This window comes from Podarcis liolepis, assembly GCF_965112155.1.
Source record: "Podarcis liolepis genome assembly, chromosome: 15".
Lineage (NCBI taxonomy): Eukaryota > Metazoa > Chordata > Lepidosauria > Squamata > Lacertidae > Podarcis > Podarcis liolepis.
In genome coordinates this window covers 39,289,333-39,305,812 of record NC_139566.1, presented here as the reverse complement: position 1 = coordinate 39,305,812, position 16,480 = coordinate 39,289,333, and the positions used below count along the sequence as shown (strand labels likewise).

Here is a 16,480-nt window from a genome sequence, read left to right as displayed (position 1 = left end):
AAGCGTATGTAACCTGAAGCATATGTAACCCGAGGTACCACTGTATACACACACACACCCCTTATGAACAAATAGGGATTGATCCAACGGAATTTCCCTCTCAAGGAAGAAACTGGAACCCTAGACAGACAATAGATCTAAAGGTAAAGGTAAAGGGATCCCTGACCAGTCGTGGCTGACTCTGGGGTTGTGGCGCTTATCTTGCTCTACAGGCCGAGGGAGCCGGAGTACAACTTCCGGGTCATGTGGCCAGCATGACTAAGCCGCTTCTGGCAAACCACAGCAGCGCACAGAAACACTGTTTACCTTCCCGCCGGAGCAGTACCTATTTATCTACTTGCACTTTGATGTGTTTTCGAACTGCTAGGTGGGCAGGAGCAGGGACCGAGCAACAGGAGCTCACCCTGTTGTGGGGATTCAAACCGCCGACCTTCTGATCGGCAAGTCCTAGGCTCTGTGGTTTAACCCACAGCGCCACCCGCATCCCTCTCAAGGAAGAATTTCCCTCTCAAGGAAGAAACTGGAACCCTGGTCAGACAATAGGTCTACATGCATTCAAATAATGCATGGAGCGGGGCCCCTGGACACTGGCCCCACCCATATCTCCCCACCTATGCTCTTGACCTTTGTGCTTTCAGCTGAACATGCTTGGAATCACCCTTCAGATGTATGCGCTAAACAAAGAAACAAAAAAATTAATGGGCCATTTCCTCCCTATTTCAGCTTTATTATAGGTTTCTGTTATAATAGATCTGTCTGCTTCCTCCCTTTTAAACATGGAGTGGGGAGGGGGGGAGACCCTTGACATAGCTCATTAAGTACCAGCAAAATATTCCACACAGCTTCCCACACCTCTCCTCACTCTACCCAGCCTTATTCTGAATACTGATTATTTCCAGGCAGACTTAAGAAGAGAGAGTTTATCTGGCACGCAGGCATGCACGCACATTTCTGAGCATCTGTAATTAAGAGACCTGCTAATGAATTTCCCTCTCTTAATCACAGCTACCGGCGAGCGGATTATGAAACGTGGATCAGGAACGTTGCTGTGAACATGTGCTACAAAACATCTCCCTTTATTTCCTAGCTCCTCCTGAGAGGCTACAAAATGAAAGAATGGACAGAGAGAGAGAGAGAGAAAAGGAAACAAGTAATTCCAGGCTTAAAACCCATTTACATTCTACATTTAAAGCAATATCATGGAACTTTAAACAGAAGAATTAGTTTACTCTGGCTGTCTCTACCTACAGTTGGCCTTGCTGCCCTACAAGTTGCAATGGGCACTACCACCTGATATATGTTTTGATCCAAGCAAAGAGACTTAAAAAGACATTTCCCCAGGACTTCTAGCAAATAATGAGTCGCATCCGAGGCATCTGTTAGCCACTGTATTGTATTTTATATCCTTTTGTTGTATTACTCGTGCACGTTGCACTTTCGCCCTATTTATTTGCAGGTTGCTTTTAATAAGCAAGCTGATCCTTTGAATACTGCCCAAGCAGGCCTGGCCCTCTCAGGTGGTGAGGTGAGAACCTTTGCCTCAGGCATCAGATTAGGAAGAACAGTGGATCAGTCCCCTGCTCAAGCCCCCAAGATTACACCCACGGTGAGGGGAGGGGAAACAGTTAAAACAGACTTCAGTCAACAGAATTGAGTGGGTCATAGAATCATAGAACCTCTGCTTAAACACCTCCAAAGGATGGAGTCCTAAAATATACAAAGGGCGCACCGGACCATAGGGCGCACCTAGTTTTTAGGGGGGGAAATAAAGAAAAAAAATTTATTCATCCCGCTGGCTGTCTTGGCTTCCTCTTTAGCCACACACAACTTCTCCAGCAGGGAGAGGCTGCACGCGGCTTCGTTTTTAGCCGCGGGACTGGGGCAGGGGAAGCCCGAGCTTCCCCCAACCCCAGCCCCCAGAACAGGTCCAGGAGCGGAGGCAAGGTTGTGCAGCCTTGCCGCCGCTCCCGGAGCTTGCGGGCTGGGGGAGTGCTACGAAGGTTTGCGGATAGCTGCCTGAAGCCCGGGGAGCACAGTGGGAGTTGGCACTGCGCTCCCCAGGCTTCAGGCTGCAGGCTGCTATCCGCAAGCCTTTGGAGCCCGGTAGGAACTCCCGTCGCGCTCCGAAGGCTTGCGGATAGCTTCCTGAAGCCTGGAGAGCGAGAGGGGTTGGTGCGCACCGACCCCTCTCGCTCTCCAGGCTTCAGCAAAAGCCTGCATTCGCTCCATAGGACACACACACATTTCCCCTTCATTTTTGGAGGTGAAAAAGTGCGTCCTATAGAGCGAAAAATACGGTATATCTCAAGAGTCCAAAGGCCAGGGTAAAGAGGTACATCTCTGGCTTACAATGAAGATGCCAGACACAATTTGGTGCGGGGGTGGGGGGAATTCCATGGCTTTGGGGCTGGCCCCAGAGACTGCCCTTTCCAAGGCCACCATTCCCCAAACCTCTTGAGGGTGGTGGAACTATCAAGGGAGCCCCCAAAGCCCATGATATACCGCCCCGAGACCTGCAGGTATAGGCCAGCATATATAAATTTAATAAATAAAATAAAATTTTAGCACTTGAGAAAGTCCATAGGGACCAATAACCGTAGGGAGAAAGGCGTTGCACCATTTATCACGGTAATGCTTCCAAGAAGCATTTGCTGCTGGTGCAAAGCAGCACCCGTGGCCAGCTCTCCCACAATGCCTTGCTCTGAGGAAGGACTCTGGGCAGCCTAGAAGTGTCCATACTGCTGTCGCTAATGGAGCAGGAAAAGCTACTCAAAACTCAGAGCTTGGCAGCAGAGCAGTGCACCTGAAGAAGATGGCAGCGGCAGCAGCAGAAGGTCCACCTGCTTCATCCACAGCATTGTGCTTCCAGCAGATCATTGGCCCAAAGATCAATGAACCCCCAAAACAGTTTTGGCCACTCTACTCAGAACTTACCTGGTCATACTGAAGTGCCTTGTGAGATATGCTGGCATACTGGAGCCTCAAGCAGTTCTTTCCATGCACGACATTGTTCAGTTCATTTTTCTAGAAGAAAAAGAGAAGAGAGAGGCTAAAGCACAAGGCGGCATCTTCATTCTCAGCGACTTCAATCAGCCAGCAGAATGTGCCTCGGCTGACCATGTTGGGCACTCCAGGGTGCTGCCTTGTTGTGAGTCACACCAGTGGTCCGACTCCCAGCACAGTATAGCCAGCACTGCAGCTCTCCAGGATTTCACCCCACCTGGAGATGTGGGGGTTAAACCTGGAACATTCTGCAAGCAAGGCAGATGCTCTGGCACTGAACTATGGGTCTTCCCCCAGTTTTGGGGATTGTACTTGGGGCTCATAACCCAGGAAGGCAGCCCTAAACTTCCACTGCCTTACGGGACATCTTAGGGAAAAGAAAAGGCTAAGGAGTAGACCCTACACAAATCCAGAGTTGAGTCTCTAAGACAGTTGGATGGTGCCTTGTATGCCTCCTTCCAGCAACTCCTGCAGCCAAGCTGGTGCCAGACGTATTGCTCTGCTCTGCTTTGAAGCACATCAGCGAGGCTGTGAGGAGGGTCTCATCATCTGGGCAGCCCAGGACCTCCATACACCGTGTCCAGGCTTGCGGCTCAGAGAGGTCACTTTGGTGCTACTAATGCAGCGGTTTGACTTCACCCCTGGAAGTGCTCTCCATTGATTTTTGAGACAGATGGGTGCCAACAACAACTTTGGGAAGGGAGCAAGCTGGAAACACACAAGGATGGGGGGAAAGGAAATTGTCTTATGCACAATGCTCTGGATTTGGCTGGACCAAGTAGAGAAGAGCTTTTGCTTCTGGCAAAATATAGGCTGTGTACACACCATACATTTTAAGCACATGACTTCCCCCAAAGGATCCTGGGAACTGTCATTTGTTATGGGTACTGGGAACTGTGAGGGGTAAACTACAACTTCCAGGATTCCTTAGGGGAAGTTGAGTGCTTTAAATGTGTAGCGTGTGTGCAGCCACAGCATCTGGGTGACAAGAATGAATTGTTCCCTCCTGTTCCTCACTAGTCTGACCACATCTGTTGCATTGTGTTTAGTTCTGGGTACCACCTTTTAAGAAAAACCACATGCCACAAGCGTTCCACAAGCTGAGTCGGTCCAGCATGAGACTTCTAACCTTGGGGTCATGGGTTCGAGCCCCATGCTGGGCAAAAGTTTCCTGACTGTGGGGGGCTGGACTAGATGACCCCTGTGGTCGTTCCCAATGCTATGATTCTATTATCTCTTCTATGACTCAGAGATGAGGAACCTGAGATGCCCAGAAGATGCCCAGAATTGGCCTTGGGCTGGTGGGGTCCAACAGTATCTGGATTGCCACAGGATTACCCAGCCTATTGTTATAAGTAAAAAAAAACCCCTGCTCTTTTCCCTTATGGAGTACCCAAGAGCCCATATAGAGTCCTTTTGTAGGTTCTCTATTGGTAGGAGAAAATAACAGAGACCATCGCTGTCAACCTTCCCTTTTTTGGCGGGAAATTCCCTTATTCCAGCGCCATTTCCCGCTGCTTCCCGCTGCTATCCCAGATTGTTAGATATCCTGTAGACTGTCCCCGGGACAGGTGAGGCTGCTGATCCCTTATTTTCAAGGCTGCTGATCCCTTATTTTCAAATCTGAAAGTTGACAGCTATGACAGAGGCCAACCGGAGAATGCAGTGGTACCTCGGGTTAAGTACTTAATTTGTTCCAGAGGTCCGTACTTAACCTGAAACTGTTCTTAACCTGAAGCACCACTTTAGCCAATGGGGCCTCCTGCTGCTACTGCGCCGCCAGAGCACGATTTCTGTTCTCATCCTGAAGCAAAGTTCTTAACCTGAAGCACTATTTCTGGGTCAGCGGAGTCCGTAACCTGAAGCATATGTAACCTGAAGCGTATGTAACCCAAGGTACCACTGTACTGAGAAGCAAAGCAGTTAGTAAGCCTGATCTTTATTAACTGTTGCAACAGGGTGCCCCCTTCACACCCAGGAGAAGGAGGACCTCAAAGAAAGGTGTGCCCGCCCTTATATAGCCATTTTAAGAAAAACCACATGCCACAGCCATCAAGTTCAGGGTCAGAGTTGTGCAGGGGTTACAGAGTTGGACTAGGACCTGGGAGAGCAGTGTTCAAATCATGAACTCATCAAGCTCACTGAGTGACTGTGGGCCAGTCACACCCTAACCTAACTTACAGGTTTGTTGTGAGGACAAGGTGGGGAGGGTAGAATGATGTGCTTCCCTTTGAGCTCCCTAGAGGAAAGGTGGACTAGAAATGAAATTATTATTATTATTACTACTACTACTACTACTACTACTACTACTACTACTACTACTACTTTCTACCCCGCCCATCTGGCTGGGTTTCCCCAGCCACTCTGGGTGGCTTTCAACAGAACATTAAAAACAGAATAAAACTTCAAACATTAAAAACTTCCCTAAACAGGGCTGCCTTCAGATGTCTTCTAAAAGTCAGATAGTTTTTTATTTCCTTGACATCTGACGGGAGGGCGTTCACAGGGCGGGCACCACTACCGAGAAGTCCCTCTGCCTGGTTCCCTGTAACTTGGCCTCTCACAGTGAGGGAACCGCCAGAAGGCCCTTGGAGCTGGACCTCAGTGTCTGGGCTGAATAATGGGGGTGGAAACGCCCCTTCAGGTATACTGGGCCAAGGCTGTTTAGGGCTTTAAAGGTCAGCACCTAGATCGCTGACCACTGAGCTGATGGGATCTGGGAGTCTTATAACACCTGAAGAATTACAGATTCCTCACTCCTGCCACCTGCCTCTCTGCACAGTTGGATGGGTGTTTGAAACTCAAATTTATCAGTTAAATAAAAAAGGGGGGTTGAAGCATCTTGTTAATTTGAAGGAGGTGCTTTTTGGCCTTTAACATGGTTTTATTTATTTATTTGGTGCCTCTATCTTGGAGCTAGGGGTCAGCGCTGCCTGGTGTATTTCTAAGAAGTTAATTATCCCTCACTCTTTCCACACAGGCAGTGACACAGTCAAATGAGGTCCACCATTTAACCTATTCAAAATCAATTTCTTCCCTGCCCCAGCAGCTGCTGATGAAGGCAAGGAGGCTGGAGAGAGATTAATAAGTCATGAAACCAGTCACTATTAGCCACGGGACACAACCCTTTGAAAAGAGAAACACTTCTGAAATATTATCAGACATATTTAAAGAGAGAGAGAGAGAGAGAGAGAGAGAGAGAGATTGAGAAGCAGGCAAATGGTCTTCCAGGCTTCTAGAATGTTTCAGTTATCATCAGCTCATCAGTTCTGTGTGCCTTCACTGGCTCAGCAGTCAGTAAATATGCAATCAAAACCTTCAATCCATTTGATAAACAGAGATAAATGCAAGAAACATAGAGGGGCTTAATTTGAAAGGAAAACCCCACACAGACAATAAGGCCATGTGCAGGAACCATGGTGGGTTTACGTCTTAGTATCAACAAGATTAAAAGCACCACAAGAAAAACCAACCAACTCAGTCAGTTTTCTTGTTGTAGATAGGTAGCCGTGTTGGTCTGCCATAGTCAAAATAAAAAAAAAAAAAATTCCTTCCAGTAGCACCTTAAAGACCAACTAAGTTAGTTCTTGGTATGAGCTTTCGTGTGCATGCACACTTCTTCAGATACCAGTTTTCTTGTTAACATTCTGATCTGGCAGTTTGTTTTACCTTAAGACATGGAGATTCTATCTCAGCAGAAACACAAATTTTGCATGTGCCTAAAGAATCCTAGAAATGCTTGTTCTTCCATATCCAGAATATTTTTGGAATATCCCCCACAGCCATTCTCTAAATCATTGTTAGCTAAGCAAAATTATTAAAAACAGACAGGCAAACTTTCCCCACAAAATGAATGCAAGCATTTTGAGTGAAGACTGCAATAGAAACATGAGAGGATGAAGTACATGCCCCCCCTCACTTCCCAAGAAGCCCATATATTTAAATTGACAACTCTTTGGCATCTATAAGATCAGATAAGAAACCCCCTTCTTCAGGCTCAGCATTCCACTTTAATAGGAAGTCAGGCTGCTGAACAGCTTTAACACACTTGCATTCTGTAAAACCCTGTATGAGCTCATTATGAGCTCATTTGCAAAGAAAATAAATGCTTAAAATAAAATAAAAGTTACCTTACAGATCATTTGCATCTTTGCAGAAAGAAAGCCAGAATCTCTTCTACGGTTTGAAATAAATGAAACATTTTCAATATATATTAAGTGTGAGTGTGTGTGTGTGTGTGTGTGTGTGTGTGTGTGTTTCAATGGGTACAAGGCCAACAGATAAACAAAAACAAAAAAAAACCACAATTGGGAGATGGCTCCAGTAGATTTAACGCAATCTGACACCACTGTCTGTGCAGCAAGGTTCTACATTGCCTGGAGTTAAGCATCTGTTGTCCTGCATTCGTTAGCTCATGCATCAATTTTTTTGCATCTGAAAACAAAAGCCCTGCCCTTCTGGAATGTAAAATTATGCAGTTAGGGTGGGATGGGAGAGAGACAGAAAAACGTGTTGGACTTTTTGTGAGTTACCATCTTTCTCTGCACTTAACGCACTGCCCAATAGTGTGTTCCCATCTTCCCACCAGGATTTCTAAGAGCGGAGTTGGTTGAGGGACCTAAAATTTGGACGCAGTCTACCTGCCATGTATCACAGTCTGTTGGATGCTTCAGAATGCCCCAACCCCAACCCTTTTGTTAGCAGCACTAGGCAGGCAACAAATCAAAATCAAACAAGCCTAGGGGCTAACAAGCCCCTTGATGGGTTGCATTTTGGCTTGAGAGTCACAAATTGGTTTCTTCAGTGTTAACGGAAAATTCGAGGGTCCTCTTGGGCAAATGAAGACACCAACCAGAGCAAGTTAGAGCAAAACAGCAGCCAGTAGGCTTGGTCTTTATTTAGAAAAGACTGTCGCGACAGGACTCCCACCGCCCACAAGGTGAAGCAAAATGGAAGCCCCGAACAAAGGGAGACCCTAACTTTTATTAGTTGCTAATCCCCCAAGCTACACCCCAGAATTACATCATATTTACATCATGATTATATTAAAAATAGGAGGAGTCGGGGAGGGGCTGCACAGGTAATCCGAGTGTCCTGACACCTGGCCGGAGCCTCCTTCCCCCTCCCCACATGAGTCATGTTGGAAAACAAAAGAGAAAGACGAAGTTTCCTGCCCCCTGAGGGGAATCCGGTCACAGTTCCTTTGTGAAAGTCCATGCGGAATGCACTAAAGTATGCAGTCCATTGTAGCCTTGATAGGCTTCTGTCTGAACCCATCACGATGGCTATCAAGGTTGTCACGTCTACCTGGAGGGAAGGCAGGGTACGTGACTGCTCGGTTGAAGGATTATGGCCGCTTGATATCGGGCCACCCCCCTTTGATAGTCTTTCTAATATCTAGCAGAATAAAAGTGGTCCGGTGAAAATCCGAAGTACGGCTGATTTTTAGTGAATTTATAAAGGATATTGTCCTTGAAGTTCAAAGTACTTTCGCCTTCGGGAAGCAGCTTGCTACATTTTGATTAAATCAGACACGGTCAATTGAATTCGGAAACTTTGTATTGAGAGCTGTCAAAGGTAAGGGAAAGAGTGGCAGTAGGGTGCAGTACCTGCGTGGCCGCCGCAAGGGGCGCTGTTTGATAACGGTGATTGGCTAAGGCGGCCGCCGATTGACCCAGAGTTCGGTCGGCCGGTCTACTCACAATAAAGATAGAGCAATGCAGAGCGCTATGGTGGGAAGCTGTCAGGCTAGCGCTTCCTTATTTACGGAAGGCTTTTAAGGGATGGCCCTCTAAAGGGACACCTCTGGGCTCCGAGGGGGGAATGCGTGTAGTTGTGAGTGTGGTGCTTGTGTAAAACGCGTGTTATTGTGTGTGTGGGGGGGGATTTCCGGCGACAGTTCCCCCCTTCGGAGATAAGATTGCGAAGGTAGGGGAACTGCGCAATCCTTCTCTCCGCATAAATCAATAAAAATCTGACATGTCGTACCTAGAGTCTTGGGTCTGGAAGTCCTTCAAGGGTCCCATTTCGATGGGGGTCGACAGAATCCCTGGTGTCGGTGGTCTATAGATGGTGGTCGACCGCGGGTGAAGGGTAGGAAGGCAAGAGCCACAAGTTTGACAGCAGATCGGGAAGCAGTGGATTGCGCAGCAGAAGAAAGCAATACAGATGGCAACAGTGATCAGTATTAAAAGGCCGTTTCCTAAAAGTTGTTTTCTCCAAGCAGACCCGGGTAGCCAGCGCCAGAACTGCGTGTCTGACAGGCCCTCATGCTGGATGTTTCGCAGCCCTTCCGTTAGTTTATGGATGTTATTGAGATGACCCGTGATGTTCAAGGTCTGGTCCGAGACGTGTGTGCAGCACTCGGTTCCGACAAGAGCACATACGCCTCCAGTCGACGCGAGGACGTAGTCCAAAGCAAGGCGGTTCTGTATCAAATTTTGCCTGACCTCTGTCAGTTCTGTCAGAATAGATTGGGTGGCTGCATTGGATTCTTCCATAAAGTTCAGTAAAATGTCTGTTAGTTTGAGGATGTCGACGTGGTTGGAGCCTGCTCCGTACGCGGGGAAAAGAGCTCGCCCGTAGGTTTCTCCATTGGCTGCTGCATTGGAAAGTTCTGACAAGTCTTTTGCCCTCTTATTACGCCTTCTTCCCGGGGGAAGTTCTTGGGTTACCCGGATCCCCGGAAGAATTAGCAGGTGCCACGGGAGTGGGGGCTGACCCATACATAGCCGCGGTGGCCGCAAATCCAGAACAACCCCTGCAGGCACGAGTCTATACGACCAGTGAGGAAGGTGCGAAAGAAACATCGGGAAGTTGGGGAAGGGTCCCAGGGGTCGGGTAAACCCATTACACGTTTCCATGCAGACAGTAGGTTGGGATGGGAGGAGGGGTATCCTTGGTGCCATAGAGTAATTTTGCCGGTCAAGGTAATGTCAATGGTGTACTTACAGGTGCTCTCACCGATGACCTTGTCAGTGCCGCTGAACTTCTGGCAAAGATCGCCTGTTGTAGGTCCAGTTAGGTAGATGTACTGGTAGGTCAGGTTGACGGCAGTCAGGTTCCAGGACTGTACATCAGCAGAGAGATGTTGTTGAAGGGTAAGGGGCACTCCGAGGAATGGTAGGCCGCTGTGGAGGTGAGCGGGGGCATTGGCACAGATCCAGCATTCATTGGCGGTTGTTTTGCGATCTGAGAGATTAGTTTCACATAGGTGTTGGAGTGCCAGGTGGACAAGACGTCATTATTTGTGGGGTTTTCGGATATTGACAGTTCCCCCCTTTGTCGAGGTGCGGTGCCAGCGGGGTGCAGGGGATCTTGGCGAAGCAGATAGGTGAGGTTTGTGGTGAGACCCCCGCAACGCTGAGGTCCGGTGGTGTCCCATTCGGTTGGGGGTGTGGCGGAATAGTGCCAGCCTTCTAGGTACGCCTTGCCGTCCCAGTTGTAGGCTAGTCCAATATCCCAAACGCAGCAGTACCTTCGGAGGCAGACTCCTTGTAAGATGGTTTGGCGGGGGGCGGAATCTACTCTTTGGCAGTAGAATCCGTGAAGTAGGCGATCCGTGGGGTGGTTCTGGTCAGTATAAACTGACTCACCGCCACCATTATCGAGGAGAGTCCAGTTCAGTGTTTGTTGCAGTGTACCATCAGAGAAAAGTACGTAAGAGCCGTTGAGGCAATGGGCCCGGTTCGAAGGGCCGTCTCTGCTGAGAATGAGTTTGCCCAGAGGCGTGTAAGAGGGCGAGCGAATAAAAAGTTCCCAGGCTTGGTGTGCAGCAAGTATCGGTGATATGGAGTGTCGAAGGAGGACGCGGGTCTCAGGCAAGCAGATCAGGAAGGTATATTTAAAAGAGGCCTTTCTCCTGGGCATGGTCGGCCAACTGGTGCCAAAGAAGGATAGAACTTTCTTTATGTATGCTACAACAGCAGCAAGAATACTTATCGCAAAGCATTGGAAGACACAAGATATACCCACCCGGGAAGAATGGCAGATGAAGCTGATGGACTACATGGAATTGGTGGAAATGACTGGCAGAATCCGAGACCAGGGAGAAGAGTCGGTGGAAGAAGATTGGAAAAAATTCAAAGTATATTTACAGAAATATTGCAAAATTAATGAATGTTAGAAGGATGCTGGAATGAAGTTATATGGCTTTAGCAGAAATGTTATAAAGAATTAAGTAAAAACAGATTGATAATGGGCCAAAGTGGAAAATTTAAGGTTAGATTGCGTTAAGATAAATTATAGAACAAAAATTGAGAAAGATGGAAAGGATTTGCTGAAATAGCTAATTGAACTAGAATACAAAAAAGGGAGGTGTGAGGAGGTCGATGAAACAAGTAAATGAAAGGTAAAGATACGGAAATATTGGATGTGTTTTTAAATGTTTTTGTTTTTCTTGTTGTTTTGCTGTATTGTTTTTTGTTTTTCTTTTTATTTCTGATGTATTGTAAGGTATTGTTTTGTTTTGTTTAACTTTTTATTGTTTCTTTCTTCTGTAACTATTAAACCTCTAATAAATATCATTTAAAAAAGAGAGAGAGAGAGTCACAAATTGTACTGGCCTGGCCTTGACGTGGTTCAAGAAGCTAAGCACAGGAAACGAGAGAGATTGAGAAATGCTTGGATAGACTTTAAAATATCAATTTGACTGGCTGCTACTGGCAAATCAGAGTACATCCGGAAGAAAACATGGAGATACTACTACTGACCCAGATAAAAGGGTTGCTGCAAAGAGTTCTGAAATAATACTTGCCAAGATTTTCACCCAAGCTGAGTCGGTCCAGCATGAGACTCCTATGCTTGAGGTCATGAGTTCGAGCCCCATGCTGGGCAAAAGATTCCTGCACTGCGGGGGGGCTGGACTAGATGATCCCCGTGGTCCTTCCCAATGCTATGATTCTATTATCTCTTCTATGACTCAGAGATGAGGAACCTGAGATGCCCAGAAGATGCCCAGAATTGGCCTTGGGCTGGTGGGTTGTCCAGAGGAGGGCAACCAAAATGGTCAAAGGCCTGGAAACGATGCCTTATGAGGAACGGCTAAGGGAGCTGGGCATGTTTAGCCTGGAGAAGAGGAGGTTAAGGGGTGATATGATAGCCATGTTCAAATATATAAAAGGATGTCACATAGAGGAGGGAGAAAGGTTGTTTTCTGCTGCTCCAGAGAAGCGGACACGGAGCAATGGATCCAAACTACAAGAAAGAAGATTCCACCTAAACATTAGGAAGAACTTCCTGACAGTAAGAGCTGTTCGACAGTGGAATTTGCTGCCAAGGAGTGTGGTGGAGTCTCCTACTTTGGAGGTCTTTAAGCAGAGGCTTGACAACCATATGTCAGGAGTGCTCTGATGGTGTTTCCTGCTTGGCAGGGGGTTGGACTCGATGGCCCTTGTGGTCTCTTCCAACTCTATGATTCTATGATTCTATTCTATGAATATCTGGATTGCCACAAGATTATCCAGCCTATTGTTATAAGTAAAGAAAACCTGCTCTTTTCCCTTATGGAGTACCCAAGAGCCCATATAGAGTCCTTTTGTAGGTTCTCTGTTGGTAGGAGAAAATAACAGAGACCATAGCTGTCAACCTTCCCTTTTTTGGCAGGAAATTCCCTTATTCCAGCACCATTTCCTGCTGCTTCCCACTGCTATCCCGGATTGTTAGATATCCTGTAGACTGTCCCCGGGACAGGTGAGGCTGCTGATCCCTTATTTTCAAGGCTGCTGATCCCTTATTTTCAAATCTGAAAGTTGACAGCTATGACAGAGGCCAACCAGAGAATGCAGTGGTACCTTGGGTTAAGTACTTAATTTGTTCCAGAGGTCCGTACTTAACCTGAAACTGTTCTTAACCTGAAGCACCACTTTAGCCAATGGGGCCTCCTGCTGCTACTGCGCCGCCGGAGCACGATTTCTGTTCTCATCCTGAAGCAAAGTTCTTAACCTGAAGCACTATTTCTGGGTCAGCGTAGTCCGTAACCTGAAGCGTATGTAACCTGAAGCCTATGTAACCCGAGGTACCACTGTACTGAGAAGCAAAGCAGCTAGTAAGCCTGATCTTTATTAACTGTTGCAACAGGGTGCCCCCTTCACACGCAGGAGAAGGAAGACCTCAAACAAAGGTGTGCCCGCCCTTATATAGCCATTTTTAATTGCCCACCCTGGAGTCCAAGACCATCCCCAGCTTGTATATATGCGTAAATGAACCGCATATCCTAAAGACAACACGGTCTCCACTGTGCCTCATTCCAAAGGAAACGCAAACCCTGGGGAGGTGCCTGGAACCACTGGAATATCGCACTACTTGGAGATTGGGGTGCCATGCCACAATATTCATGAATGGAGAAGTGTTTAGTAACAAGAGTCGCTAGAGGACGAGACTCTTAATCTCAGGGTTGTGGGTTCAAGTCTCACGTTGGGCAAAAGATTCAAGCATTGCAGGGGCTAGATGACCCCTGTGGCTCTACAATTGTATGTTTCTATTATTCAACCTGCGGTCTGACTCTGAAGTGCTATAGCGCAGACATGGGTTCACCTCTGCGGTAATAACTAGGGGCTGGTTTATGAACTCCTGTATTTAAAACCAAAATCTGTGCATCGGCGAGGTCTGGTTTACAATTTGAACTTTAGTGCTGACATAGTTGAAGGTGTGTGTGGGGGGGGGGGTGTGGTTTGGAAAGGTGGGAGGGGGAGAAAGAGTGAACTGTGGGTCAAGCTACAAAAGGGCAAGGAGGTGGTGACATTTAAAAGCCTCTGCTGTTAACAGCCAAGTGAGAAGCCAGCTAAGCCACACAGCAGGGTTTCCCCCACCACCACCTTAATGGAGAAACCATCTGCATTTTATATAAGCTCACTTCCATAATGAGGGTTTCTTTTTAAGATGCAAATGAAAACATGTCCTAATAAAAGATGATCAACAAAAGGGTGGCTGGGGCTCTTTCCTAAGCCTAAAAGCACAACATCAGATAATATACAGGGGGTAAAAATAGCAGCCACGGAAATCAATAAAGTGCCCACCCAAGCCATGGGACTGTTTCTCTGTAATCAGGAATTGGTTCCCGCAATCAGATATGTGGCAATTAAAAAGCAAGAGAAAGAACAACAAAAACCTGAAACCATTTCAAACTCCTTGTTGGTTCACCTATTCAAGGCTGCATCTCTTTGAATCGCATCCTGAGACAGGCAGATGTTAGCACTGAAGTAGCCAAAGAGATGTTCTCCAGATGTGATTCCCACCATCATCAGCCAGCGGTTAAGGATTGATGGGGTAAGGATGGGAAGCATCATGCAGACTACCCTGGCACTAACACCTGCTTGTGTCAGGATGCAATCAGTGCCGGGTTTACGTATCAGCTGAACAAGTGATAGCTTAGGGCCCCACTCTTTTGGGGGGCCCCAAAAAAACTGAAAGGAAAAAAACCCGGATGTACATTTCCAAAATATAAGATAAAAAAAGAAATAAAATAAAACCTACATGCAGCAACAGTGTTTTGTTTTGTGTAGGCTCCTATGATGTAAGTAATGGGCGCCGCCTGCTAGCCTACTCCCTAAAATATCACTGGTTTACTCATTTCTATATCAATTACTTTGATAAAATACACATTTTGTTATGTGCAAATGGCTTTAGATACCTATTAGGTCCATAAATGACCATGTAGCATATATTCAACACAAAAAAACAGCGACAATTTGTTGTTGACAAAGGTGCTGACAACCCACGCTACGCCGCTGCCTGAATCAAAGTTTCCGTCACACATGACCCCCCAAAAGAAAGCCTGTGGTAAATTGTAGAAATATGTTCAACTGGCGTACCGTGCAGTAGGTCCACTATATTGAATTGGGGGCAGTTAGTGGGGTGAGTCTGCTACACATGCCCCCGGGACCAGTGCTATTTATCTAGAAAAAGAGGTGCCAGAACTCACCACAAACACCTCCCTTTTTCTCTTATAGTGGCACTGGCACTCACCGGAAAGGTGCCAACTAGAAAGGACTGAGTTCTGGTGAGTTCCGGCTGAAAAACAGCCCTGCTCAGGACTGGTCTAGAAACAACCACGTAAGCAAAGACTACCATGCCATTCAAGGCAACATGCAAAGTAAGCCACAGAGAGACTGGGGATTAATAATAATAATAATAATAATAATAATAATAATAATAATAATAACAATAATAATAATTACTAATAATTAAATTTCTATGCTGCCCTTCACCCGAGGATCACAGAGTGCTTTACATTACAAAAACTCAAAACTACATTATCGTAATGAATGTGCTGGAAGGGCAAACTCCAAGAAATATCAAGAAAAGCAGGAAGGGTAAGCCCAGGTTTGGTGTCTGGATCCTTATCCATGACAAACAGATTTTGGTGCGCTCTAAGGAGATCTTTATTAATCACATCCAGCTACATTATCAAACTTTTTTTTCTGTTTTGCTCTGCTCCTCCCATCTCCGCCCTCAGCTACTGGGTTCCTGCCCAGGACAAACCCTCTAAACATGAACTTAAATGGTAATTAACAGACCCCCAACACCAGTTTAGCAAATAATGATCATCTCCATTTCCAAGAGAAGCTAAGAAGCTTGAATGCTAAATATTCCCTATGGATTTTGAGCTATGGCAACCATATATATTAAAATCAATGTTTAAGCGTAGGGCATTTGGAAGATGGAGCATGGTGAAATTTCACCAGACACCCCATGCATATCTTTCAAGGCTTTTCTTGATATTCACAATGTCTGGAAACTTGCATTTGTGTTGGTGGTGCTATCAGGGAAAGGGAATGTATAGCCCTCCAGATTTTGTTGGACTCCACTTCCCATCAGCCTCAACAAGCATGGGTCATGGATGATGGGAGTTATAGCCCAACGACACTTGAAGGGCCACCATTCCCCACCCAAAGTAGGATTAATGAAAGCTGAGGGTTGTAGAGAAGCAAGCTTCCTACCAGATTCTTGCATTTAGTGGCAATCTCAGTGGAGTTACAAAACAGCAGCCATAAATTTAACGCATCGTACCTTTGCACAGTGCAAGGAACTGAGAGCAGCAGGGACCTAGTGGGAATTCACTTTTGGATAATTAAAGTACAGTAGCAGAAGATTAAATTTGTGCAGCCTATTTTAAAAAAAACGACTGCTCAAAAGCTCTCATGCTTTTATATTTAATTTGCTCAGCACCATATGTTCTGCCGATACCTAGAGAATCTCTTCCTCTCTCATATCTTACCCCCACCTCTCTTCTTAATTTCATGAAATCGAGGATGGTGGACAACAGAAAAAGAGCAGAGGAGTCATTAAAAGGGAGACTCTTTCAAAAGGTGCATCCCGTGATAGGGGGCTGCTTACCAGGGATTTGAACTGACCACAGCTTTGGTTTCGGATCCCGATTTGGCGCTTTCGAAAAACCATCTGCCTTATTCCAAGGCACTCCATACGTTGCTTGGGGATTCATTCAAGTATACATCATTCCTCATCCACCCCATTCAGA

The 16,480-nt window shown here is 46.5% G+C and overlaps 1 protein-coding gene across 10 annotated transcripts in view; it reads right to left on the bottom strand.

The window, feature by feature from the left end:
* The window catches only part of RIMBP2 (RIMS binding protein 2), a 293,903-nt gene that overhangs the window by 94,018 nt on the left and 183,405 nt on the right, over positions 1-16,480 (bottom strand). For 8 of the 10 annotated variants that reach the window (XM_083476367.1, XM_083476368.1, XM_083476359.1 and 5 more), the window contains exon 3: positions 2,935-3,024. The gene's annotated coding sequence lies outside the window, so the exon portion shown is untranslated. Of the gene's footprint in view, positions 1-2,934; positions 3,025-16,480 lie in introns of those variants that run through there. The other 2 variants (XM_083476372.1, XM_083476364.1) reach the window with 1 other exon arrangement.